This window comes from Equus caballus, chromosome 1 (genome assembly GCF_041296265.1).
Source record: "Equus caballus isolate H_3958 breed thoroughbred chromosome 1, TB-T2T, whole genome shotgun sequence".
Classification (NCBI taxonomy): Eukaryota; Metazoa; Chordata; class Mammalia; order Perissodactyla; family Equidae; genus Equus; species Equus caballus.
In genome coordinates this window covers 117368701-117396181 of record NC_091684.1, presented here as the reverse complement: position 1 = coordinate 117396181, position 27481 = coordinate 117368701, and the positions used below count along the sequence as shown (strand labels likewise).

General features: G+C 39.9%; 1 long non-coding RNA gene across 1 annotated transcript; it reads right to left on the bottom strand.

The window, feature by feature from the left end:
- Positions 1–2367: 2367 nt before the first annotated feature.
- Positions 2368–26666, bottom strand: LOC138924270 (uncharacterized). The gene is made up of 3 exons (XR_011439135.1): positions 26493–26666; positions 5763–7628; positions 2368–4287 (listed from the first exon to the last, which is right to left on the bottom strand). It is a non-coding gene; the product is annotated as an uncharacterized lncRNA (long non-coding RNA).
- Positions 26667–27481: the final 815 nt, after the last annotated feature.

Genomic DNA, 27481 nt, shown 5'->3' with positions numbered 1-27481 from the left:
CCATGACCATAGGTGCAAAATTCCTCAACAGAATATTAGCAAATCAAATCAAGGAATGTATTTTTAAAAATAATATATCATGACCAAGTGGGATTATTCCAGGTATGTGAGACTAGATCAATACTTGAAAATCAATTACTGTAATCTACCACATCAACAGGTTAAGAAAAAAATCATATGATATATCAGTCAATGCCCAAAAAGCATTTGACAAAACCCAACAAACATTCATTATAAAAACTGTTTCCAAATTAGTAATAGAGGGGAATTTCTTCAACTTAATGAAGAGCACCCACAAAGAAGCCTACAGCTAACATCACAGTTAATGGAAAGACAGAGTGCTTTCCCCTTAAGATTTTGATCATGGCAAGGATGTCCTCTCTGAACACTCTTGTTCTGACTATCTACAACATGGCATTGGAAGTTCTAACCACTGTAACAAGGCAAGAAAAAGAAATAAAATGCTTACAGATTGAAAAGGAAGAAATAAAACTTATTTGCAGATGACATTATTGTCTATGTAGAAAATACTAAAGAATCTATGAAATCCCCACAAAATTCCTAAAACTAACATATGAATTCAGCAGTTTACAGGATAAAAAAATCAAAACACAAAGAATTAATTGGATTTCTATTCATTAAAAATGAACATAGGGAAACAAATTTAAAACACAATATCATTTATAATCACTGCCAATAAAATGAAAAACTTAAGAACTATAAACTTAAGAAAACACAGACAGTATCTGTATGGTGAAATTTACAAAATGCTGAGGAATGAAATCAAAGAAGACTTAAAACCTGGAGGTAAATCCCATGTTTGTGAATTGGAAGATCCAACTTAGTAAAGATGTTGTTTCTTTCCAAATTGATTTCTAGATTTAATAAAATTCCCATCAAACCCCCTCCAAATTTTGTTTTTGTGGACATCAATAAGCTTGTTCGAAAATTTTTATGGAAAGGTATGGTCCTAGAATAGCTAAAACAACCTTGAAAAAGAATAAAGTGGGAAGAATAACTTTACCCAATATTAAGGCTCACCAAAGAGCTCCAGTAGTCAAGACAGTGCAGTATTGGCAAAGGGACAGACACATAGATCAGTGGAACCAAATAGAGAACCCAGAAATACATCCAAACAAATGTGTCCCACTTATTTTGACAGAGGTTAAAAAAGCAATTCAATGGAGGAAAGAATGTCTTTTCAACAAATGGTGCTGGAACAAGCAGACAGTGAAATGATCTTCAACCCAAATATCACACCTATGTGAAAATTAACTCACAATGAATCACAGACTAAAATTTAAAATGTAAAAATGTAAACTTTTAGAGAAAAAAATGGGAGAAAATCTTCAGGTTCTTGGGGTAGGGAAAAAATTCTTAGACTTGACACCAAAAGTGTGATCTATAAAACCAAAAAAAGAGAAATTAGACTTCATCAAAATTAAAAGGTTTGCTTTGTAAAAGACCTGATTAAAAGGATGAAAATACAAGCTACAGACTGAGAGAAAATTTTTGCAAATCACATATTTGGCAATGTACTTGTATGCAGAATATACAAAGAACTCTTGTGGTTAAGTTCAGTGCATTCTACTTTGGTGGCCCAGATTCTGCTCCTAGCAGTGGACCCACATGACTCTGTTAGTGTCCATGCTGTGCTGGCAGCCCACATACTAAAAAATAGAGGAAGATTGGCACCGGTATTAGCTTAGGGCAAATCTCCCTCAGCAAAGCAAGCAAACAAACAAACAATTGAATTAGAACATAGGCAAAAGACATGAAAAGATTTTTCACCAAAGAGGATATACAAATGGCAAATAAGCACATGAAAAGATGCTCAACATCAATAGCCATCAAAGAAATGCAAATTCAAATCACAATGAGCTATCACTTCATACCTACCAGGATGGTTAACTAAAAAATGGTAGTAACATTAAATGCTAGTGAAGATGTGGAGAAACTAGATCACTCATTTGTTGCTCGTAAGAATGTAAAATGGTAATCCACTCTGGAACACAGTTTGGGAATTTTTTTTTTTTTTTAAGTGAGGAAGATTGGCCCTGACCCAACACCTGTTGCCAATCTTCCTCTTTTTACTTGAGGAAGGCTGTCATTGAGCTAACATCTGTGCCAATCCTCCTCTACTTTATGGGGCATGCTGCCACAGCATGGCTTGATGAGCAGTGCTAGGTCCAGGCCTGGGATCCCAACTTGTGAACCCTGGGCTGCTGAAGCGGAGCCCATGAACCCAACCACTATGCCACCAGGCCAGCCCCTTGGCAATTTTTTTAAAAACTAAAAATGTAACCACCATATGAACCATCAATTGCAGTCTTCCCTGAGAAATGGAAACTTATGTTCACACAAAAATCTATACACGAACATTCACAGCAGATTTATTCATCATAACTCCAAACTGTAAACAATTCAGTGGTCCTTCAATGGGTGAGTGGTTAAACAAACTAGTACATCCATACCATAGAATTCTATTCAACAATAAAAAGGACTGAACTATTGATATATGCAACAACTAGGATAGATCTTGAAGGAATTATGCTGAGTGAAAAAAAAACTCCAAAAGCTGTGTATTAAATTCTTTCATATAATATTAAATTAATGTAATTATAGGCATGGGAAACAAATTCATGATTTCTAGGAGTTAGGGTTTCTGGGGAGAGGTGGCCATAAAATGGTAGCCCAGGGGAGACTTATGGTGAAGCAACAGTTTTAGATCTTGACTGTGATGATAGTTGCACAAAGCTACACATGTAACAAAATTGCACAGAACACGCACACAAATGAGCGCATATACAGCTGATGAAATCTGAATAAACTCTGTGGGTTGTACTAAGGTCAATTGCATGGTTTTGATATTGTACTATAGTTATGCAAAATCCTATCTTTAGGGGTACAGGGTGCTCATGACCTACTGTATATTTTTTTCTAACTTCCTGTGAATCTATAATTATTTCAAAATTAAAACTTTGTTTATAAATTTCCTTATCAAATAATTTCAACCTCTGTGTCATCTCAGTATTAGCATTGTTGCTTGTCTTTCCTCATTCAAGTTGAGATTTTCCTGACAAGCGATTTTTTATTATATCCCGAACACTTTGGGTATTGTGTTCTGAGACTCTGGATCTTATTTAGATCTTCTGTTTTGCCAGTGCCTCCTTACTGCCCAGTGGAGGTGGAAGTCCAGTTTCCCCACTTTGACTCCATTGATGCCCAGGGGCAGAAGGGTGCCTTGTTACTGCTGGGTGGAGGTGGGAGCTCAGGCTCCCCACTAGATGTATGCTGATACACTGACACCACCCTGGACTGTAGGGGCACCTCATTGCTTCCCCACTTGGCTTCCACAGACACTGCAGAGTGAGATGAGGACTCGTTATCATCAGAAGCTGAAAGTCTCAGCTCCCGCCCTGGGTTTCCTCTGACACAAGCCCAGCGTGGGGAGGGAGCAATGTGCTGGTGAAAATCTAGACTCCTCCACTTATTTTTTGCTGACAGAAGTGGGGGTGAGTCTGTAGTTTTTTCCATGGTGTTTGGAATAGAGAAATTATTGTCAAAATTTTCTGTCTTGCTAAGCTCCCCTTCCTAGTCTTTTGGACAAAGAGAGCCATCTTTCTGGAGGGCTGTCTGTGCCCATCGGTATTTCTGGTTTGCCAGCCTCTCTAGCACCCAGTCTTGGATATATGACAGAGAAAGAAAACCCAAGGAGCTCACCCCTGTGTTGTTCTTTGGGTCCTGAGGTCCCTAGGCAGCCTGTCTTCTTTTCTCCATATCTCAGTGTCTTCTTATGCTTGTTTGATGTATATTATCCAGGGTTTTAAACTGTACTAAGTGGGAAGAATAAGAAGTATAGCATTTACTCTATCTTGTCCAGAAGTCTTTTATATTAATAAGTTTATTCCATTTATATTTATTGATATAATACTTATATTTGCTCTAAATTCTCTCATCTTATTTTCAGTTTTTAATTTTTCTATCGGGATTATTTTGTGCTGCATGTGGGCATGTGTTTTCCTTCTGCTAATTTGGAAGCTTTACAGTTGTGTTAGATTTCCTAAGGGTTATCTTTATACATATTATATGGGAGGTGATCTTTTCAGGTATTGACAAGAGTCTCCTCGTTTTCAGTCTTGTTAGAGTTCTGGCTCACACCAGGGAGCTGGAGGGAGCCTGCCTGCTCAGGACGGCCCAGACCACAGGCTGCAGGGTAACATTTGGCTCCCTGAAGAAGATTGGTCCTTCCTTTTTCCATGTGAAGTGTCTTCATATACAGAGTGGCTGAGAAAGAGAAGGAGAATCGGTTCAAGTTCCTAATATGGAATCCTTGGTTTCTACCTAACTGGGGAGGTGCTCCTTTGGAAAAAAAGGGCATAATTGGAGTCGGCTGACATGATATATTTTTTAAATAGTATAAATTGGCTATTTTTCTTATATTTTGCTCAATCTTCAACTATCAGGAATACTTCTGAGCAACTAGGTTTGATTTTCTATTGGAAACCCCATATGTTGTTCTGCAGTTGCAGAGGGGAAACCAAAGCCTGGGGATTCCCACTGACTCTGTGGGGAGCTGGTTCCCCGCACTTCCCACTGACTCTGGGGAAGTCAACACTTGGTCTTTTCTTTTTCCACTATCCCCTCCAACAAGACGGTTTTGTTGAGCTTTGCTTTCTGTATCTGGCAGTAGGAAAACATCAGGTCATTGCTGAGAATCACTGGAGGAGCGGATTTTTAAATGAGAAAACCAAAGCCCAGCTAGGAGAAGGGACTTGCTTAGTACTCCTGTCACCCTTGGTCCCTTCTAGGCACCCTCCTTTATCTTTTGGTAAAGGACTCAGCCCCTTGCTATAGCAGCAGGGGCCTGGCCAGAACACAGGATTGGTGGGGTCTATGCAAAGTGGTTGAAGTTTTCCCACTTAAAATTTGAAAGGCAACCCCCACACCTCCCCCTCTAGAACTTGGCTCTGAATCCCCACACTGTAAGCAGTCTTCTTCCTTTGGCAGTTTTCTTGGCTCTCTGCCCTACCCCATCCCCAGTGACAGCCATATCCCCCCAGACCCTCATCTGCTGGCATCCCTCAGTCCCTGTGACCAGCCACGGCTCAGCCCCAGAACCTATGAGCAAGTAAGTGACTCAGCCTCTCTCATGCAGGGAACAAAGGCTTCTGGTCCAGAGAATGTTAGGCAGCGGATGAGTAAATTTGTTCTGGTCCCACTGAAGTAGAGATCCCCGACTCCTGGGCTGTTGTCTCAGCTGCTTCCCCACACACAACGTATTGCTTTAAATAAGCCCTTTGCCAAGTTGCCAAATTCTCCTTTGTCCTTATGAATGAAACCTTCCCCAAGGTGACCCTCAAGTTCCTGTTAAGGAGAAGAGGGGGGGAAAAAGACAAAATCCACAAGTATTTAAAGAGAGAAAGAGAAGTAGGCAACAAAGAGAGAAGTAAATGAAAGAGCCTTGACCAGGACTGCTCTGGGCAGACATCTATCCCTGGGCAGCTGCCTTGGGTACCCAGCAATTAGTCTGGGATTTGGGACAAAAGGGCTTGAGATCCTTGGCCAGCTGTTCTTCCCAGTTGGGCATCACCTTGCATGTCCTCTTCCCACTGGTCTCTGTGGGTGGTGGAAAGGTCCCCTGGAACTCACTGCTACCAGGCCTGCCTTGCCATTTGGGACAACTGACAGGTACCCAGGGCCTGTAGTTGGTCTTTCATGGGCACACAATCTCTTTATAACTGTGATGTCAGTGAACGAACCGAGTGATAAGCAGGACCTCCTGGGCCACATCCCTGGGCTTCTTCTGTAGCAGCCCCATCGGATTGAAACAGATGTGGTAGAGCCATTGTGGAGCAGACATGGAGCGTGCATGCATCCTCCCCGTCCGCAGAGGTTGCTGGGTTGGGGCTTAACGTCTCTTCTTATCTTAGGCTTTCTGGTGTTGCTGTTCTGAGGGAGGAGAAGGGGAAGGCCTTGGTAACATTTATATTGGGGTCCAAGAATATGAACTTGATCTTGGAAGACAGAGCTCAGTGCTTCTTATCCTAGGCTGCCAATACCACTTAAGGGTCCAGATACTTCCAGACTTTGTATCCTACATGCTCATGATCAGGAGCCCTTAGCCCAGACCCAGCTGAGTCATTCTTTGCAGAAGCAGAAGAATCCGTCCCCTTGGGCATCCAGAGACAGCCACAATGGGGTCAGGTCAGGGATCAGAGGGCAACAAGTCAGATGGCAAGTCGTCCAGGGAAACTCAATAGACTGTGTATGGTGGTCAAATAGGCAGAGTGTGGGAAGGCCAGGCCCATGAGCAGGAGTGTTGCTTGGAATTTGTTACGAAGGTTAAAGTACTGAAGCTGTAGGTAACTTTATTTAAAGAAAGAGTGGATTCAAAATTATTTATATAATATCACCTATGATATTTTGTATAATTTCATCCAAATGATGAATTCCATTTCATCAGTCTTCGGACAAGGAGATGCGCTGGTGAGGAGCTAGGTGAAATGCAGAGAGGATGGTGTCTGGAGCCAGGCAGCCCGATGTTGGAGTCACAGCACGCCACTTATGAGATATGCAACCTGGGGTAGCTTCTTCATCCATCTGAGCCTCTACTTCCTTATTTGCAAGAATAATGTCTTCCTCTGCGGGATGTTGTGAAGATTAAATATCTATTTTGAAGCACCTGACACAGATAGAGTACTCAGCAAATACCATCTTCATTTCCAAAATACAGGCCAAAGTCTTCCAACTTGTAAATGGCAGAGCTTACACTTAAATCTGCACTTTTGGCTGATCTCCAATAAACATGCTCTTTGCATTGATGTGATTAAAACATACTTATTGAGGCCCAGTGTGTGCCAGTCCAAGGGGTTAAAATGTAAAACAAGACACACCCCATCTCTGCTCCTGCTGAGTCTGGTGGGCAAGGGACACAGAAATGTGTATCAGTCAAGCTCAGTCAGGAAAACAGAAGTCATACTAGATATTTCAGACAGAGGGAATTTAAAGCAGGGAATTGGCTAAATAAGTGTAGAAGGGCTGAGAAAAGCCGAAAGGGAGCACTGAGTTATGCAGAGATAACCGCAGGAAGCAGAGGTGAAGGCTTTTCCAGAATGTAGGTGCTTGGAGGAGAGGCCCCATGGGACTAAGGCATGGCTTCCTGGGGAATTGGCTTTGCACATCTGGCCCCCAAACTCTATGTAGTTGACAGGGCCTGGTAGCTGCTGCTCCCACTGAGGAGAGGAGGGCTCTGCGGCTGGTGCTTGGATCTCTGAGAAGGGGACACAGACGAGTGGGTGCTGGGACCTGTGAAGAGTAAGCCCAGGCTGGCAGGTGAAAGAGGCAGAGGGCTGGCACTCTGTTTCTGAAAGGGGCACCACCTGGTTGTTGTTGGCATCTCCGAGGGGCTCAGGTGAATTCGGTGCTGGGAGTGAGGGCCACGGCTGTCAGCTGCTGCCAATAGAAGCTGGAAAGCAGGAAGAAACTCCCTTCTCACTTCCTTCTGCGTTCCCGTGCCTCACTAACTGTTCACATCGGCAAACTTAATGGAAAGCCAACTGGTGAGGGGGTCTGGAGACCCAGCCCCAGCACCATGAGGCACCACGAGCTTAGAGGGGGATTTGGAGCTGAGAGATAATAGGTAAATAATTAGCAGTCTATCCCTTCGACAACTTAGCACCCACACATACCCTTTACACATATTTAAAATTCTGTACAACAATAGCAACATCATGCTTCTGCCTCACAAGATGCAATCAGAGAAGAAGAAATAAAAATTAGTATAAACACACACACACACAGCAAGCGAGGAAGACGTAAACACAGTCCTATAATCCTTATTACAGTGTCTGGCCATGGAACTATTATTTATAATTTACAATTTCTTAACTTGGGGTGTTTATCTCTTTCTGTATTCTCTGGAAGAATGTGTGGGAGATCGGCATTGGACCTCTCTCAGGATGTCTCTTGGGGTGCTTCTGTAAAGCTCCCTAGACTTGGCTTATTCTCCTAGAAGGGTTTTAAATAATGGATTCAATTTCTTTAATAATTATCAAACTCCCCAAATGTTAACGTATTAGTGTGTCAGAGTTGTATTTTACTAGTAATTTGTCCATTTCATTTAAATTTTCAGATTATTGGCCTAAAGAAGTTCACAGTATCCTCCTAGGATCCTTTTTAAGTCCATAGGACTGTAGTGATAGCTCTTTTTCAACTTGATAATAGTTATTTATGTCCTTTTTTTCTTGATGAATCTTCCAGGGGTTTATCAATGTTTCTAGTCTTTTCAAAGAATCGACTTTTAGCTTTATTGATTGTCTATAATCTATATATGTTTCTATTTCATTAATTTCTGCTATTATCTTTATAATTCCTTCTTATAGCTGTTTGGGTTCTAAGCTTTTATTCTTTTTCTAACATTTTGATATGGGTGTTTATAGATTTTGTTCAGCCTTTCTTCTGTTCTAATATAAAGGCTATAAATTCTCCCTTTAATCAGGGCTTTAGTTACATCAGAGAAATTTTAATACATAGTATTCTCATTGTCATTTAATTTAAAATTTCCATTATGATTTCAATTTGACCCATAGGTTATTCAAAGGTGTATCTCTTAATTTCTAAACCTCTTTAAATTTTCTAGTAATACTTTTGTTGTCAATTTCTAGCTGAATTGCACTGTGATCAGAAATCCTACTCTGTATTAGTTAGAGTCAAGATTGGGGTCTGAATTAAATAATCCTATAACTATATAACAATGAAATTATTAATTAAAACCATCCCACAAAGAACACTGCAGATCCAATGGTTTCATTGGTGAATTCTACCAAAAAATAAATAATGCCAGTCAATATATGCTCTCAGAGAAAATAGAAAAAGAGGAATCACTTCCCAACTTACCTTATGAGACCATAATAATCTTGATTATCTCACAACAACATCGTGAGAAAGAAAAATTACAGACCAATCTTGTTTATGAACATGGATATTAAAATTCTGAACAAATTATGAGCAGAGTCCAAAATATATTTAAAAATACATCATACTAAGTTAAGTTTATTCTAGAAAAGCAAGGCTGGTTTAACTTAAAAAAATTAATGTTCAACAAATGGTAGTTGAACAATTGGATATCCACATGCAAAAAAGAAACAAAAAGAACTTGAATCCCTCTCTCACACCATACACAAAAATTAACTCAAAATGGACCATAAACCTAAATGTAAAATCTAAATCTATGAAATTTCTAGGAGAAAATCTTTGTGACCTTGGATTAGGCAAATATTTTTCAGGTAGACCACTGAAAGCAGGATCCACAAAAGAAAAAATGACAAACTGGATCTCATCACAATTAAAAATGTTACTCTTCAAAAGACATTGTTGAGAAAATGAAAAGATAAGCTACAAAGTGGGAGAAAAATATTTTTGAATCACATATCTAATAAAGGACTTGTATCCAGAATACATAAAGAACTCTCAAGCCTAAAAAATAAGTAAACAAATGACCCAAATTTTAAAATGGGCAAAAGATTTGAGCAGATCCTTAATCAAATAAAATAGATGAATGGCAAATAAGCACATAAAAAAAATGCCCAGTGTCATCAGTCGTTAAGGAAATACAAATAAAAACCACACTGCTACACATGTATTGGAAGGTCTCAAATTAAAAAGACCGACCATTCTAAGTGTTGGCAAGGATGTGAAGTAAGTGGAAATCTCATACACTGCTGGTAGGAATGTAAAATGGTGCAACCACTTTGGAAAATAATTCAGCATTTCTTAAAAGGTTAAGCACACATCTAACATGTGACTCAGCCATTCCACCCCTAGGTACTTACCCAAGAGACATAAAAGCATATGCCCATATAAAGACTTTTATAAGAATGTTGATAAAGGCTTTATTTGTAATGTGAAAAACTGGAAACAACCCAAATGTCAACCAACAGGTAAATGGATAAATAAACTTGGATTATCCATACGTGATGAGATACTACTATGCAAGGAAAAGGAACGAACCCCAGATACACACAGCAACATGGAAGAATGAATGCTGAGTGAAAAGAGCCAGCCAAAAAGAGTACATATTGTATGATATTCCATTTATATAAAACTCCAGAAAATGCAAACTAATCCATAGCAACAGAAAGCAAATCAACGGTTGCCTGAGGCTGGGGAGGGGAAGAGGAGAGGTGGGAGAGAGCGATTACAAAGGGGCCAGAGGAAAGTTTTGTGGGTGATGGATGATTCATTATCTTGATTACTTGTTTTCCGATATGTACAGTCATCCATACATATCCACAGGGGATTTATTCCAGGAACCCCCATGGATACCAAAATCTGTGGATGCTCAAATCTCTTATCAAAAATGGCACAACACAGTGACTACAGTCGGCCCTCCAGATCCAAGGATTTCACATAGGTGATTACAGAGGACCAACTATATATATATATACATATATATATTTATAAAATTGTACACACTTTAATATGTGAAGTTTATTATATGTCAATTTTACCTCAATAAAATTTTTTTCTGCTTTATCTCCCCAAATCTCCCCTGGTACATAGTTGTATATCTTAGTTACAGGTCCTTCTAGTTGTGGCATGTGGGACGCCGCCTCAACATGGCCTGACGAGCGGTGCCGTGTCCGCGCCCAGGATCCAAACCAGCGAAACCCTGGGCCGCCGCAGTGGAGTGTGTGAACTTAATCACTTGGCCACGGGGCCGGCTCCATTCCTCAATAAAATTTTTAAAAGTTTATGAACATTGTAAGCAAAATAAAATCAATATAGTCCTACCTCCACCTCTAGGTAGGATGGAGTAGGCCTCAGCAGGCTACCTGCTGAGAACCAACTAGAAAAGGTGAATAAATTTAAAAGTCCCATATATAAAAGCACTGGAGAGCTGCAGAAACAAAGAGGACTAGAGAGTGAAAGCTCGGCGAAGAGAGGCCCTTCCAGAAGGGAGCTGAGAACTTCTTCGGCCCTGGGGCACTTGCTGACTCAGCGCAGGGGTAGGTCTCCATTCTAGGAACTGGGTGAGCCAGATGCAGACTGAGTCTTACCAGCTATATGCTGCTGACCGGGGATACACTTTAAATACAAGGACATAGAAAGGTTGAACTAAAAGTGAGGGGAATAATTTACCTTAAAAATACTATCCAAAAGTGATAAAGCAAATACTGACAGAACTAAAATGACAAATAGGCAAATTCACTATCACACCTCTCTTGATAACTGACAGAAGAAGCAGACCACAAAAAAAGAGAAAAAAGGATATATAGAGATAGAGAAGATCTGAATGAGGTAATTAACAAATGTGACCTAATAAACACATAGAGAACACTTTACCAAACCACAACGGAATTCACGTTCTTGTCAAGTACACATGGAACACATATCAAAATTGACTACATGCTGGGCCAGGAAGAAAACCTCAATAAGTTTCTTTTTTACAGGACAGAGTATGTTCCTGTCTGCAGTGTATTAAACCAGAAAACAATAATATGGGATCACTAGAAAATTCCCAACTGCCTGGAAATTAAATACTATATTTATAAATAACCTATATGTCAAAAGTTAAAAGCAAAACTTGAAAATTTTCTTAAATGAATGCTAAAGAAGAGATAATGTCTTCTAACCTGTGGGCAGTAGCTTGAGCAATGCCTGGAGGAAATTTTGGCTTTATGTGCATATATAGGAAATGCAGAAAGGTTAAAAATTAGTGATATTAGATGCCATCAAAAGAGCTATAAAGAAAGAAATCAAACTTAGGAAAGTACAAGGAATGAAATAATAAAGACAAGCCAGAAATTCATGATGTAGTAAATAAATGTGCATTAGCAAAATCAACAAAGCCATAGGTTGGTCCTTTTCAAAGAATAATAAAATTGATAACCTCCTAACAAAACTAATCAAGAAAAAAAGAAGGAAAACATAGACTACTAATAATACGAATGGAAAGTATCTACAGATTATACAGACATTAAAAAGATAATGAGGATATTATTAATAACTTTATGTAAATAAATTTGACAATTTTCATAAAATGGACAAAAAAATCCCTTAAGCCAACAGAAGAAGAAATAGGAAATCAAGACAGTCATACATCTCTTAAAGGAAAGGAATCTGTTATTATAAACCTTCTTCCTACAAAGTAAATTCCAAGCTCAGACAGCTTTCATGATTACTTTTCCTAAACATTTAAGGAATAACACCAATCTCACATAAATTCTTCCAGATAATAAAAAAAGGAAATATTCTAACACTTTTATGAGACTAGCATAATCTTGATTCCAAAAGCTGACATGGATATTATGGGAAAACTAACCTCTAGACCATCTCTTTGATTAATATAGATGCAAAATCCTTAATAAAATATTAGCAAATCCAATGCAATAATATATAAATCATGACTAAGTGGGGTTTATTCTAGGAAGGCACTCATGATTTAACATTCAAAATTGAATTAATTCTATTTATCACATTAATAGGCAAAAAATGAGAAAAAATCATATGATCATCTTATTATATGCATTCTCAATAAAGATGATATTACTCTCAAGGGAATAAAAATTGGTTTGTGGGGAGTGAAAAAGTCCTATTCTAAGTCCAAAGCACAGATACAAACAGTACACAAACAGATATATTATTTAAATTTCACAAAGGGGCAAAAATTAGGAAAAAATGTTTAAAAGACTCCTGGGTATGGGGCGAGAGGATGTAGATAATGAATAAATGGCTTGAGAAAGACTGTCTTATTAGATGTAGAGAAAGCATTTGATGAAATTTAACATCAATTCATGATTTTAAAAAAAGTCCTCTTAGAAAATTGAGAATTAGATTTCCTTAATCTGAGAAAGTACATCTATAAAAAACATCACCAAACAGCATACTTATTGGGGAAATACTGAAAACTTTCTCCCTGAGATCCAGAATGAGACAACGATGCCCTCCATCACTATTTTGATTTAACATTGTACTGGAGGTCCTAGCTAGTGAATAAGATAAAATAAAAGATAAGATAATGCAAAATAAATGGAAATAAAGAAATAAAATAATTATTATTTTCAAATGTCATGATTATATACGTAGAAAATTCAAAAGGGTCTACTTACAAATTATTAGAATTAGTAAGTGAACTTACTAAGGTTTCTGAACATAAAGTCAACATACAAAAAATCAATTGTATTTTTATATGGCAGCAACAAAAAGAAAATAAAAATTTAAACCATTTACTATGGCACCAAAAAATAAAATACCTAAGAATAAACATAACACAAAATTTCTGAGACCTCAGTACCGAAAACCTCATAACTTTATTGTGGTACTGGCTCAAGGACAAAGACAAATGAAGCAGAATAGAGTCCACCAGCAGACCAACACACATCTAGGAACCTATGCCACACTGAAATGGGAAAATGGTGGTTATGTATCAGTTTGTGTCCAATCAGGAGACAGAAACCTCAAAATTATTTAAACAGGAGAAGCTTAAGATAAAGAATTATAAGCTGTGATAACAGAGAAAGTATAAGATATAAGGGAATCTAGGCATGAGGGACAGTGCCCAAAGAGGAACAAACTTGGAAGGGGGGTTCCAAACCCAGGCTGGGGTTCAGATCTCTTCAGAGAGGCCATGGTTGCAGCCTCATGGATGGCAGAGAAGTTCTCTGGTTTGCCCAGACCAGAGCTGGACCACAGTTCTTGTGAAAAAAGGAAGAAACCCTCAGGGAGCAGGTGAGCCACAGCTGGAAGGCAAGCATATAAGTGTGCAGAGGACGTAGGGGCACTGGCATAGGTGAGAGGTCACAAGTTCACAGTGTCCGTGTCCAAGGGAGCCATGGGAAGGTGGGCACCAGGCTGGGTTGGCATTGCCAATTTGCTGAGGCACTGCACACACTGGGCATGTGGCTTAGGCAAGTACCACTGGATGTCCTCACACTCATGCTGTTGAGAGTGCAGCCACTAGAAGCAGAAGGAGAGCCCCTTCTCCTTGCAGTGTTCCTCCAGTGCTCTCTACTGAGAAGGGTTATCGTGGTGCTCACTGTAATGGAGAACTGCTTAAGGAGCTCCATCCACTATCACAGAGAAGTCACTGAAAGGTGACACTGGAGCTGAGAGGCAATGAATTGATACTTAGCACAATTATTTTCAATATATAGTACTGGTTCAATTGGAAACACACATGGAAAAATCTTTCCCCCATTCCTGCATCATATGCAAAATTAATTCTATAGATAATTAATCCAAATGTTAAGGATAAAATAACTGTAGAAGAAAACATAGATTTTAGATTTTCTAGTTTTTAGAATGTTTTCTAGATTTTTAGAAGAAAACATAGCCAAATATTTCCTAGGTAAGATATATAAAGCACTAACAATAAAGGCAAAAATTGGTAAATTGGACTATATTAAGATTTAAAACATCTGTTCTTCAAAAGACACCATCAAGAAAGTGGAAAGAGGAGGTGACATCAGCAACACAGCAGAGTCAGCTATTCCCTTTGTCTCTCTTCCTTTGATCTACAACTAAACAGACATTCATTTATCAGCAGATGATATTGACACAGCACATCAGGATGCCTGAGAGACCCATGCAACTATACATCTGAAGGTGGAGGGACTACCTTCTGGAGAGGCGGTGGAAATAGGTGAGCACTCCCTGGTTCCCAGGCAGCCCAGCACATGGGGGCAACTGCTCTCCTGGCTGGAGCACTCATAGCACTGTTCTGGCCCTGAGGAAGGGAGCACGCCTCGGCATGACTGTGGAAACAGGTGATGGCAGCCCTGAGCCCAAACTAACTCCCAGCTGCCATGAACACCCATAGTACTGCTGCAGCACCAAAGATGGGAGTGCATCTTGGCAGGACTATGGCAGCAGGCAGTAGCAGCCCTGAGCCCCCGTGTGATTGCTTTCCCACTCTGAGGGATGCCCAACAGGACTGCTGCTATCCCAAGGAGTGGCCAGGCTCGGACAGGCACAGCTGACAGGGATCACCATGGGCTCAGATTACACAGCCCTTGTCCCTCTTAACCCCCGTGGTACTAAGAAATACATTAATATTCCAGACCAGAAGGAAAAATACAAACACCCAGAAATAATTCCTGAGTGCAAAGAAATCCACAAGCTAAATGACAGAAAATTCAAAGCAGTGAACATAAAAAACTCAATGAGTCACAAGAGAATTCAGAAAGACAGTTCAATGACACCAGGAACAAAATTAATGAACAGAGGGAATTCTTCACAAAAGAGATCGAAACTATAAAGAAAACCGATCAGAAATGTTGGAGATGAAAAACACAATGGACAAGATAAAGAAAAATCTGGAATCTTAAATAATAGAGCTGATATTGTGGAGGGTAGAATTAGCAATCTAGAGGAAAGGAATACAGAAAGCTAGGATGGAGGAGGAGAGAGAACCAAGACTAAAAAGAAATGAACAAATTCTCTAAGAAATATATGACTCAATTAGGAAATGAAACATAAGGATTATAGGTATACAACAGGGAGAAGAGGGGGAGAAAGCAGCAGAGAGCTTGTTCAAAGAAATAATAACTGAGAACTTCCCAAACCTGGAGAGAGGTCTGGAATTACATGTAAAAGAAGCCATTAGAACTCCTAATTACATCAATGTAAAAAGACCTTCCCCAAGGCATATGTTAGTAAAGCTGGAAAAGTCAATGACAAAGAAAAAATATTAAGGGCAGCAAGGCAGAAGAAAATAACCTACAAAGGAACCCCTATCAGGCTTTCAGTGGATTTCTCAGCAGAAACCTTACATGCTAGGAGAGAGTGGAATGACACATTCAAAATTCTGAAAGACAAAAACTTTCAGCCGAGAATACTCTATACAGTGAAAATATCCTTCAGATATGATGGAGAAATAAAAATGTTCCCAGATGAACAAAAGCAGAGGGAGTTCATCACCACAAGACCACCCCTACAATAAATCCTCAAGAAGGCCCTCATACCCGAAAAAAAAAAAAGAAGAAAGGGGTTACAAAGCCCTGAATAAGGAGATAAATAGGCAGACAAAATCAGAAAATGGCAACTCTCTATCAGAAATGATTAGCAAACACTTAATAACTCTAAAGACAAAGGGAAGGAAAACATCAAAAATAAACATAATCACTTTATTTTAACCACAAATTCACAACGCATAACAGAATAAGTTGTGACAACAACAACTTAGAAGGGGAAGAGGAGAGGGATGAAACCTGCTTAGACTAACGGAGTAAGAGCCTATCAGAGAATGAACTATCTCATCTATGAGATCTTTTATGCAAACCTCATGGTAACCACTAAACAAAAAATCAGAACAGGGAAACAAATGATAAATAAAGGGAAAACTGAGAAAACCATCATAGAGAGCCACCAAACTGAATTGGCAATCTGAAATACATAGGATGAGAAACAAGGGAAATACAAAACAACTGGAAAATAAGTGATAAAATGGCAGCATTAAGCCCTCATATATCAATAATCACTCTAAATATAAATGGATTGAATTCCTCAATCAAAAGAAACAGAGTGGTGGGATGGATTAAAAAACAGGACCCCTCAATTTGCTGCCTCCAGGAAACACATCTCAGCTCTAAAGACAAACACAGGCTTGGAGTGAAGGAAGGGAGCACAATACTCCAAGCTAACAGCAAACAAAAGAAAGCAGGTGTTGCCATACTTATATCAGACAAAGAAGACTTCAAGATAAAAAAGACAATGAAAGACAAAAAGGGGCAGTATATAATGATCAAAGGGACACTCCATCAAGAATACGTAATGCTTATAAATATCTATGCACCTAACACAGGAAGCAATAAAATTCATAAAGCAACTATTAATTCACCTAAAAGTAGACATTAATAGCCACATTCTAATAGTAGGGGACTTTAACATCCCATTGTCATCAATGGATAAATGAACTAGACAGAAAGTCAACAAGGAAATAGTAGAACTAAATGAAAAACTAGACCAGATGGACTTAATAGATATATACAGAATACTCCATCCAAAAACAGCAGAAGACACATTCTTTTCAAGTTCATATGGAATTTTCTCAAGGATGGATCATATGTTGGGAAACAAGGCAAGCCTCAATAAATTTAAGAAGATTGAAATAATAATAAGCATCTTGTCTGACCGCAATGCTCTGAAACTAGAAACTAACTATGAGAAAAAAGCTGAGAAAGGCACAAAGATGTGGAGACTAAAAAACATGCTACTGAACAACTAATGGAACATTGAAGAAATTAAAGGAGAAATCAAAGACTATCTGGAGACAAATTAAAATGAAAATACACCATGCCAACTCATTTGGGATGCAGCAAAAGCAATCCTAAGAAGAAAATTCATAGCAATATAGGGCCACCTTAACAAACAAGAAAAATCTCAAATAAGCAATCTTAAACTACACCTAACTGAACTGGAAAAAGAAGAAAAAATGAATCCCAAAATCAGCAGAAGGAGAGAAATAATAAAAATTAGAGCAGAAATAAATTAAATTGAACCCTCCTCCCACCAAAAAAAAAAAAAAAAAAAAACAGTAGAAAGGATCAATGACACTAAGAGCTGGTTCTTTGAGAAGATAAACAAAATTGACAAATCCTTAGCCAGATCCACTAAGAAAAAAAGAGAGAAGGCTCAACTAAACAAAATTAGGAATGAAACAGGAGAAATTACAATGGATATCACAGAAATACAAAGGATTATAAGAGAATACTATGAAAAACTATATGCCAACAAATTGTACAATCTAGAAGAAATGGACAAATTCTTAGACTCATATGATCTCCCAAAACTGAACCAAGAAGAAATAGAGAATCTGAATAGACCAAAGACAAGTAAAGAGATTGAAACAGTAATCAAAAACTTCCCCCAAACCAAAATTCCAGGATGAGATGGCTTTTCTGGAGAATTCTACCAAACATTCAAAGAAGACTTAGTACCTACCCTCATCAAACTATTCCAAAACTGAAGAAGACGGGACACTTCCTAACACATTTTACAAGGCCAACATCACCCTGATCCCAAAGTCAGACAAGTACAACACAAAGAAAGAAAATTGCAGGTCAATATTGCTGATGAATATAAATGCAAAAGTCCTCAACAAGATGTTCGCAACACAAATGCAGCAATACATCAAAAGGATTATACACCATCAAGTGGGATTTATACCAGGGACACAGGGATGGTTCAATATCTGCAAGTCAATCAATGTGACACACTAACAACATGAGGAATAAAAACCAGATGATCATCTCAATAGATGCTGAGAAAGCATTTGACAAGATTCAACATACATTTATGATAAAAACTCTCAATAAAATGGGTATAGAAGGAAAGTACTTCAACATAATAAAGGCCATATATGATAAACCCATAGCCAACATCATACTCAATGGGGAAAAACTGAAAGCCATCCCACTGAGAGCAGGAACAAGACAAAGGTGCCCACTCTCATCACTCTTATCTAACATTGTACTGGAGGTTTTGGCCAGAGCAATTAGGCAAGAAAAAGAAATAAAAGGTATCCAAATTGGCAAGGAGGAAACGAAACTCTCACTGTTTGCAGGTGATATGGTTTTATATATAGAAAACCCTAAAAAATCCATTGGAAAACTATTAGAAATAATCAACTACAGCAAAATTGCAGGGTACAAAATCAACTTACAAAAATCAGTTGCATTCCAGGGCCAGCCTGGTGGCATAGTGGTTAACACTGCACATTCTGCTTTAGTGGCCCGGGGTTCACAGGCCTGGATCTCAGGCACAGACCTACTCACCACACATCAGGCCATGCTGTGGCAGGCATCCCACATATAAAGTAGAGGAACATGCACAAGGATGCTAGTTCAGGGCCAATCTTCCTCAGCAAAAAGAGGAGAATTGCCAGTGGATATTAGCTCGGGGCTAATCTTCCTCAAAAAAAAAAAAAAATCAGTTGCAATACTACACTCTAATAATGAACTAACAGAAAGAGAACTCAAGAATAAAATCCCATTTACAACTGCAACAACAAGAATAAAATACCTAGGAATAAATTATTACTTCTTTTTGATGAAACTAGAAACTGCATTAGGCATTATCTGACTTCTAGATTTTCAGAATACATCAGTTTTGTGAAGTATTTCTTCTTCATGTTCTGTATTATTTTTTGGAGCAGGTGTTGGGAGATTTGAATATATGCAGCTGTCATTACCTTGACTACCTAACTCTCTTGTTTTTAAAGAAGAAGCTGAAACCTAGAAATAGAGTCATTGGTGAAAAGTGACCCAGCTCAGTATGGCAGAGCTGGGCTTAGAAACCAGGCAGTACTTAGCCCAGGACCATTCCTTGTTTATCTTGCAAAGTTTGTAGCACCAAAATCACCCCATCACCATAAATTTTTATTTGAAAATAAAATTTTTAAATTTATTTATTTTCTCAGCATAGGTGAGTTCTATTTGAAGAAAATCCTTCTATAGGAAACTCAGCTGAAGGGAAAATCCGGACAATCTCCAAATGTCACTTTCTAAAATCTTCCCCTGCAGCTTTCCCTTAAAGGGCTCTATTTCGCTGCACTTAAAGCACAAATCAGTTAGCAAGAATTTGGTCTACATGCAAACATTCCAGAAATGAGCCAGTGCCTCAACCTATGTACACCTTTGTTCTCCTGACCCTTTTTTTCTCTATCAATTATCTCTCGTTATTCTTCTAAAAATAAGTCACACACCACTATGAGATTGGCTTGGTCACTGGGCACAATATTTGAATCAATTATAACAGGATAAGTAGCAGTTACAATCAATTTTACTTTTGTATCAAGTAATGTCCTTTTACACAAGAGAAATAGGGTGGACTTGACTTCTGTATTAATGATGGATTGAATACAAGCATCTAATTTTATTCCTTCTCAAAAATCCACTAACACTACAATAACAGAACTTTTAAACAGGATGGGGAGAGCGAGATAGGAGTGTATAGTAATTTTGGAAGCTGAGAAGCAGATGAAAAAATCAAAACTGATTTAGCAGGCACAAGAGTGCTGAACCCTGGGCCAACAGTGGGGAAAGCTAACAGCTAAGTTGAATTACACTGCAGAATCTTTAAAATGAACAAGAAATTGCACTATCAGATACTTCTGGAGTTGAAAGTGAGGAGGGTCTTACCCTAAAATAAGGATAACTTGGATAAATGCTGGTGAGAACAGTTTCAACTCCAGATTCCTCTTCCGATTTCATGCTGCTGGGCCACTCTGCTCCCCAACCCTGTAGAAGCCTGAAAGTTTATTCTCTGAAGTGGATAAAACAGAAGATTTTGAAAGGGCACCACCAGGCACAATGTTGGCGGCACTGTATTAAACACAGGGATTAAGCTAGCATATGCATATCGAATGATGAATGTAGAGGCAAACTTTGTCTGTCTCCCAGAATGCTGAAGCCAAAATCTTACCTTCCAGACAGGCATTGGAGAACTCTTCTTTGGAGAATCTAACCAGGCCAAGAGGAAAGACTTCAAGATACCGACTTCAGTATCTTGACCCAAAGTATCTCTCTTACACCACTGAACAGCAAAGCTCAAAGTCAACAAGCCCCACCAACAGGCCTAGAGCTTCAGTGATCATTTGAGTCTTGCACTCAATCAGAAGCAGGTGGGGGAGCATTATCAGCCATCTGAGAATACCTCAGACAAATGTGTATTAGTTTTCTAGGGCTGCCATAACACTGGGTGGCTTAAACAACAGAAATTTATTTTCTCACAATTTCCATGGCTAGAAGTCCAAGATCAAAGTGTCAGTAGGGTTGGTGTCCTCTGAGGGCTTTCTCCTTGATTGGAGATGGCCATCTTCTGCCTGTGTCTTCACAGGATCTTCCCTCTGTGGCAGTCTGTATTCTAATCTCTTATAAGGACACCAGCCATATTGGATTAGGGTCATCCTAGTGACCTCTTTTTAACTAATTACCTCTTTAAAGACCCTATCTCCAAATACAGTCACATTCTGAAGTGCTGGGAGTTAGGACTTTAACATATGAATTCAAGGGAAATGTCATTCAGCCCATAATAAGATGATAAAGACTAAAACAAACCACAAGAAAAATGCAACTGAAGGAAACACTATGTAGGAACAAGAAAACTTCAAAAACTATGCTATTAATCTTAGAGACATAAGAGAAGATATCACATCCATTAAACAAGAACAAGATATCACAAAAAAAATATTCAAAGAATGCCAAAGTGTTCTTGAACGTTAAAAACACGATAGCTGAAATGAAAAAGTCACTAGAAGGATTGGAAGACATTCCATCCTCAACAGAAGATGTTGAGGAAATCTTCTAGAAAGTAGATCAGAAAAACAGAGAGGGAAAACAAGATGAAAAATCTAAGAAAATGTTAAGACCAATTCAGGAAGTCCAATATCCAAATAGTAGGATTTCCACAAAGAGTGTGCAGAGAAAACGAAGACAGAACATCACCAAGGAAAGAACTGATGAACTGCAGGACTTCCCTTGTGATTAAATTGTAAAATGCTTCAAAAGACCATCACTCCCACCCTAACAATGAGGACAAGGAAGATAAATACAAAATCATGGTTTTGAAATCTTATCAAAGAGCTGTGTATGCAAAGAAACCTAAATGAATCAAATTCCAGAAAAATCATGAGCCCTTCCTAGGAGAGAAGATATCCACAGTTGATTTCACCTTGGGTAGAGTGGTGGGAGGAGGAAGAATCTTCCATAGATAAATATAACATCCATACGTTATGGTTAATTACATATATGTTTAATTACTTAAAAAAAACAAGGTGAAAAGTCAATTCAACGGGGAAAGGAAAGTTTCTCTTGCCTCTTTTTTTTTTTAAATAAATGATGCTGAAAGAACTGGATAATGACATGGGGAAAAAATGAACCTATTCATGCCAGGGACAAAAATTTATTTGAAATGGATCATAGATCTAAACGTAAAAGCTAAAACAATAAAACTACAATAGAACAGGAAAATATGTTTGCAACTTTGGTGTAGACAAACATTTTTAGATTGGACACAAGAAGCCCTAACCATGAAGTAAAATATTAAACTAAAAATATCTGCTCATTAGAAGACATCATTAAAATAGCCAAACACTGGAAATATCTCCAAATGTTCATCAACAAGAGAACTGATACATACATTAAAGCATATAAATATGCATATGATGGAATCTACTCTGCACTATAAACGAATAAACCAGTGTTATGCTATATAACATGGGTGAATCTCAAAAACATTATGTTGGGTAAAAGAAGTCAGACAAAAAAATAAATACTGCATAAGACCACTTATATGATGTTCAAAAATAGGCAAAAGTAATCTAAGATCATAGACATCAGAAAGTGGTTGCCTCTGGGGCAGAAGGAATTGACTGGAAAGGGGAATGATGGAACTTTCTAGGATGATAGAAATTATCTATACCATGTTTGGAGTGGTGGTTACACAGATGTATACTATTCTCAAATTTTCAAAATGAACACTTATTATTTATTCATTTTATTGTTTGTAATTATATATCAATCAAATTGTACTGAACTCTCAGCAAACTGGGAATATAGGAGAACTTCTTCCTCTTGATAAAAAATATCTATAAAAAGCTACAGCTAAAATTATACTTAATGGTGAGAAACTAGCTTTCCCACTAAGATCAAGAACAGGGCAAGGAAGTCCCCTCTCACTATTCCTTTTCAACACAATACTGGAAGATGTAGCCAACGCAATAACACAAGAAAAGGAAATAAAAGTCATACAGATTGAGAAGGAAGAAATAAAACTGTCTTTGTTCTCAGACGACATGATTATCTATGTAGAAAATCCAAAAGAACCAACAAAAAACTCCTATAACTAATAAGTGAGTATAACAAGATTGAAGGATACTGGTTAATATACAAAAGTCAATCATTTTCCTACATATCAGCAATGAACAAATGGAATTTGAAGTTAGAAACTCAATACCATTTGCATTAGCACCTCCAAGATGAAATACTTAGATATTTACGGGGAAAACTATAAAACTCTGATGAAATAAATCATAGAACTAAACGAATGAAGAGATATTCCACGTTGATGGATAGGAAGATTCAATATTGTCAAAATGTCAGTTCTTCTCAACTTGATATATAGATTCGACACAATCCCAATCAAAACGCCAGCAAGTTATTTTGTGGATATTGACAGATTGATTCTCAAGTTCTTATGGAGAGGCAAGAGACTTCGAATAGCTGACACAATATAAACAAAGTTGGAGGACTTACCCTACACGACCTCAAGAATTACTGTAATGTTACAGTACTCAAGACAGTGTCGTATTAGTGAAAGAATAAACAAATAGATCAGTGGAACAGAAAGGACAGCCCAGAAATAGACCCACACAAATATACTCAATTGATCTTTTACAAAGGAGCAAAGGCAATAAAATGGAGAAAAGGCAGTCTTTTCAACAAATGGTACTGGAACAACCAGATATACACATGCAAAGAATGAATCTAGACACAGACCTTACATCCTTTATAAAAATTAACTCAAAATGGATCATAGGCCTCAATGTAAAGCAAAAAACTATAAAACTCCCAGAAGATAACATAGGAGAAAATCTAGATGACCTTGTGTTTGGTGATGACTTTTTAGATACAACACCAAAAGCCCGATCCATGAAAGAAATAACTGATAAGCTGGGTTTCACTGAAAATAAAAACTTCTTCTCTGTGAAAGACACTGTAAAGAGAATGAGAAGCCAAGCCACATACTGGGAGAAAATACCTGAAGAAGACACATGTAATAAAAGACTGTTATCCAAAATATACTCTTAAAAGTCAACAATAAGAAAACAACCAACCAAATTAAAAAATGGGCCAAAGATCTTAACAGACATCTCACCAAAGAAGATACTGAGATGTCAAATAAGCATATGAAAAGATGTTCCATATCATCCATTAGGATGATGTCATTAGGCGAAATGCAAGTTAAAACAGTGAAATAACAATATATACCTATTAGAATGGCCAAAATTCAAAACAATGACAACACCAAATGCTGACAAGGATGTGGAACAATAGGCACTGTCGTCCCTTGCTGGTGGGAATGCAAAATGGTACAGCTACTTTGGAAGACAGTTTGGCAGTTTCTTACAAAACTAAACATACTCTTTGTATATGATATGGCAATCATACTCCTTGGTATTTACCCAAAGGAGTCGAAAATTTACGTGTACACAAAAACCTGCACATGGCTGTTTATAGCAGCTTTATTCACAATTGCCAAAACTTGGAAGCAAGCAAGATGTCCTTCTGCAGGTGAATGGGTAAATAAACTGTGTTACATCCAGACAATGGACTATAATTCAGCACTGAAAAAAAAAAAGAATTATCAAGCCATGAAAAGACATGGAAAAATTGTAAATGCATATTATTAAGTGGAAGAAGCCAATCTGAAAAGGCTATATGCTATATTATTGAATTATACAACATTCTGGAAAAGGCAAAACTATGGAGACAGTAACTATGGTTGCCAGGGTTAGTGGGGAGGGAGGGGTTAATATGTGACTTTTCAGGGCAGTGAAACTATCCTGTATGATACTACAATGCTAGATACATGTCATTATATATTTGTCAAAAACCACAGAATATACCATTCCAAGAGTAAACCCTAATGTTAACTACGAACTTTGGGTGATAATGAAGGGTCAGCGTAGGTTCATCGATTTTAATGTGTTTCCAGAGCTTGCTGGTGATGTGGCCCTCACACTTTCCCAGAAAGGGCTCTTGGGAAACTCTCAGGCAAGCTGAAACCAAACTATGACCCAAGGATTCTGTTCAGCTTCTCTTCTCCTGAGAGCCTGTCCCTAGAAGGGCCAGACTGCTATTTGGTTTCCCCAAATTCAACAATATATTAACTGAGGATATGTATTTAGGTGAAAGAAATAGGAGACGAATGCCGAAGTCCAGACAGTGGTTGCCTCTTGATGGGGAAGGAGGTGCATGCATCTAGGGGGAGTGGGGGCGGGGGCTTCTAAGGTACCAGTAAGGTTCTATTCCTTAGCCCTGGGTGATAGGTTCATGAGTATTCATTTTATTATTATTTGTTAAATGCACACATACCTTTTGTGTACTCATGTGTACATGTCATATATTTTACAGCTTAAAAATAAAGTAGGCAAGAATGAGTGCATAGAGGCTTGGAGTCGGAAGATCCAAGCTCTGCTCTCCACTTTCTGAGGCCTTGCGGAGTTGCTCTTAACCCACTGGAGCTCAGCTTTTTTGCGATAAATTGGGAATAACTGTAAATGCAGCATAGCTGTCAAGTCTAAGAAAGAGTTCAGGATTCTGGCAGGGGAAATAACGACAGAGAAGGTCAGTTCCTTTCCCTTCCCAGCAATGGAACTCAGCTTAGGGTGACAAAATAGGAAGAATGGTGGCTGTCTTTGATCCCTGATTCTATTAAATGGGCCATGAAAATCATCTCATCATACCTATCTCTAAAAGGAAAAAACCTGGAACAATTTAATAAACCAGTCAAATTATGGGCTTGGGTCCAGTAGGGGTATCCAAGGACACAGTGGTCAGTGCGGTCACTCGTTTTAGAGCTCTCAGGGGAAAAGCCTGGCCAGGGTCCACCGCTGGGAAAAAGTCTGTGGTCTCCTGCAGGGGCCAGCTCAGCCTCCCCAGGCACCCATGAGGGGCACCTCACGTGTGCTGCTCACCCAGCACAGGCCTGGGGGTTCACAGCGAGTGTATGACACAGATAGGGAGTGCAAGCACGCACAAGCAACCTAGAGGGAGAGGGAACAGCAGAGCAAACCAAGAAGGAGAATGAGAGAGAGAGGGAGGAAAGGTGAGCGCTCGAGAGACTGAAAGAGAGAGAGAGAGAGAGAAAGAGAGAGAGAGAGAGAAAGTGCAGCGGGGAGAGAGAGGAGGGGAAGCAGGAGCCAGAGGGCGAGAAAGAGGTGGCACGGAGTCGGGGAGCAGGAGCGAGCAGAAGGAGAGCCCGTGAGAGAGAGCAGGTCTCTGAGTGAGCGTGCAGAAGGTCCCCTTTCCCCTCTCCTGGCTTTCCTAACTGCCCCTTCCTTCAGCCCCCTCCACCCCAACCCCGGACCTTCTCTCTCTTCCCTCCTCGCCGGCCTCTGTCCCCTCCAGCCTGGCTCCCAGCCCCCCACCCCTCCTCTATTCCCTTCCAGCTCCACCCCCAACCCCTGTCCCTGACTACCCCGCTGTCCCCTACCACCCCTTCTCCTAGTGACGTAATTTGACCACGGCTCGGTGCACCGGTGGCTCTGTTCGTCTGTCCACCAGAAGAGGCCCGCGTGCCTTCGGCCGCCCATTTGACCTTTGCTTTGGAGCTTGTGTTTCATCATCATAAAATATTTCCAGCCTGAAAAGGATGGGACGTGCTCATGCCTCCAGGAGAGCAAGCACCAGGATCAGCCAAGTTCAAGGCCTACCCGCTTGTCCCACACACCCCTGCCCGCTCCCCTCCACCCGCGCCGGGCGACCCACCGGCCGCGCCCTCGGCCCGGCGGAGGAGGGCTGTAAAAACGGCCCCCGGCGAGGCTGCCCGCCGCGCGCTCCCACGAGGCCCTGAGGCTGTGAGGCCCCAGCTTTCGAGATCCGCCGAGGCTAACCGGGCGGCGCGGAGGGACGGCGGCGCGCAGAGCCACGGCCCGTGGAGGCGCCGCGCGCGCGCCCTTGAACGCGAGGAGGGGCCGGGCCCCCACCGGTGCCGCGCGCTGGAGCGCAGGGCGTTTCTGGTCCTGGGGCCCGGGCGGAGGGCACAGGGAACCCCGGGCCTCTTCCCGCGGCGCCGGGGGAAAGGGCGAGGGACACTGGGCTCCTGGCCCTGACGTCTGTGGAAGTGGCTTTCAGTAGGGGCTTCGGTTTCGTCCCCGTCTTGAAGGTTCATTTGCGGCTCTGGGAAGCCTCAGTTCATAGTGCCTGCCTTCATCCCACGTTGGGCGCAGCTCCCAGGGCTCACCCGTCTGCGGCAGGGGCTGGAGGGTCCCCGGGGAGAAACAGGCCAGGAAGCCACGAAATCAGGTCCCAGGGAAAAAAGGAGAGACAAAGGGATGGATTCCCCCCTTCTGTTCTTGGCAACAACTTCCAGAGGCTCCAGGGAAGGGGAATTCGATAACCATGTAACTTCACCCTTAGATAGCCCAGGCGCTGGCCCTTAGCCAAGTGCGTGTTTGCAAAGCTGAACTGCGAGTCATTTCTACAAAGTCCATTTCTCTTTCAACTTGGTGTGTCTGTCCGCCTATCCCTCCCTCCCCCCTCTTTCTTTCCCCCTTTACTTTTGTTCCTCCCTCCCCTTCAGTTCTCTCTTTCTCTTTCTCTGTCCCTCTAGCTTGCTCTTGTACCACCCCACCGTCCATCTCCAGTATCTTAGTTGGAGAGTTTCAATTTAATCATACTCTGCACAGCATTACCGCACTAGGTTTGTTTTTGCCCACTGCCCAAAGCCAAACACAGAGTCGGTCAGAATGCAGCAG